Consider the following 2,093-nt stretch of genomic DNA (forward strand, 5'->3'; position numbering starts at 1 on the left):
CAGCGGAGGGAGCCTGGGCTGGGGTGGTGTTGGGTGGGTTGCTGATCCCTGCTTTCCCAGCAGCACGTGGACAAAGGTACCATTGTCTGCTTGGCAGCATTTGTCTGTGCCCGGGGGGTTGTTCAGAGGGACACGGGAAGCTGGGTGCAAAGGGAGCCCCGGGGCAAGCGCCTGTTTGTGTGCAGACAATCCTGGACCTTCCCCATGGGGTGATGAGCCCTGGGAAAAATGAGCCTGGGGCGAGGATTTCCAGCTGCTCCCTGGGGTGTAGAGCTAGAAGATGCTGCTGTCCCTGATGGTGGGGCAGGATCTGCCTGGGGAGGGAGTCTGGCTCCCTCGCTGCCCCTGTGACCTGAAGGACCAGTTTTGCACTTTAATGTCCCTACCAAACCTCAGCAGATAACCTGCAGAGCTCCATCCCGTCCCTGCCATGGCCCTTCCCTCGCCCTCCCGGGGCAGAAGATGGCAGGGAGGTGGTTGGGGGTGGGATTTTCTGCCCTGGGGCACAGGACCAACTCTCCCAGCACCGCTGTCAGGGAGGCGGGTGGGTGCCGTGAAGGATTGGCACTAACCCTCCTTGTTTTTTTCCTGAAGTTTGGTCTGTTGAGGACTCGTGACTCTTGTCTAGTCCCTGCAGGCAGGTGGAGGACTGAGCCTGACTCTGAGTCCTGTGCGTGGTTCCCTGCCTGTTCTGTCCCGATTTTGTTAAATCGAAGATCACGTTCGACCTGGCCACCCCCTTTGGCAGCAGCTGTGTGAGAGAGTTTCCTGGAAGCACTTCAAAGCCCTGGACAGGTAAGTGCTGCCTTCTCTCAGCTGGGAAGGGTCTCCAGGGGAGACGTTGCTGTGTCTGGAGCCCTTGAACCAGCTGGTTTGAGCTCCAGGGAAAGGGAGCAACTGTCCCCGACATCGCCACCGTCCCTGCGGAAGGGTCTCCAGGGGAGACGTTGCTGTGTCTGGAGCCCTTGAACCAGCTGGTTTGAGCTCCAGGGAAAGGGAGCAACTGTCCCCGCCATCGCCACTGTCCCTGCCATCGCCACTGTCCCCACCCGCCACTGAGCTGTCCTCTTGCTAGGTCCTCCTGCAAGGCTGGGCCACATTTTTCTGCCCTCTGCCTACCCTCCTCTCCATCTCTCCAGTGCTTCTCCTGGAAGAGGTTTTTCTTCCCTCAGCAGCCGTTCAAGCAGCTGCAGTGACCGAGTGCCTGTCACAGGCAGAGTTGCTTCTGCTTCTCCCGGGCACGGTGAATCCCTGGGGAAAGGCTGTTTCTGGAGGCGTCTGTTCCGATCACAGCGGCTCTGCCGGGTGCGCAGCGTGGGAGTTCATCCCGCTGCCCCAAAGCGTGCTTCCCAGCCAGTCAGACTGCCTCAAACCCGCTGGAGATCGCTGCAACCCCGGGAGAGATTGGGAAAATTGTATTTAAAATGATGCTGCTGCAGTCCATCGGTCTCTGCTGTCAGTCCTGCGTTCAGCCACACGCTGGCTTCCGAGTTCGCTGCGTGGATCACGGTCTCCTTCACAGCGCTGGTGGGATGAATCCGCCGAGGTTTACGTCTGCTGAAGGTCGTGTTTGCTGGCGATGAAGCTGTTGCCGTGGTGGTTTTTGCTCTGAGCGGTCCTGTTGAGTTCTGCTGGGTGATCTGGCAGAACTGGAAGACCAGTAACTCTGCTGGGAATAGCTGGGTGGAGGAAGTTCATCTTCCCCATCCTCACCCTGAACTACTGATGTCTTTGGAGGAAGCCGGTGGTTTGACCCCAATTCTTTGCAGCCTGGCCCACAGCAGTAACAGAGGAGCTGTGGCGTCTCCTTGTAGTGTTAAATACCCAGTGCCCCCATTTCTCTTGTTGGGGTTTTGCCGGTTTATTGCTCTCCAAGGCAGCCCTGCAGGCGGGGCTGCTCGCTAAAACGCTCTGAGCTGTGATAGTCATTAATTAAAAACTAAGTCAGGAGTTAAAAGAGACCAGGGGGAACTTCTACCCTATCAAAGCTCTCTGCAGAGCCTGTGCCTGCGAGGTTTTGCTTTGAAGGCTGTGAGAAGCGGCCCAGGCGGGTCGGGGAGCTCTGGGTGGTGCTGGCAGCCGCGGCTCCGGCG

The sequence above is a fragment of the Buceros rhinoceros genome, unplaced genomic scaffold (genome assembly GCF_000710305.1).
Source record: "Buceros rhinoceros silvestris isolate BGI_N320 unplaced genomic scaffold, ASM71030v1 scaffold22252, whole genome shotgun sequence".
Taxonomy (NCBI): Eukaryota; Metazoa; Chordata; class Aves; order Bucerotiformes; family Bucerotidae; genus Buceros; species Buceros rhinoceros.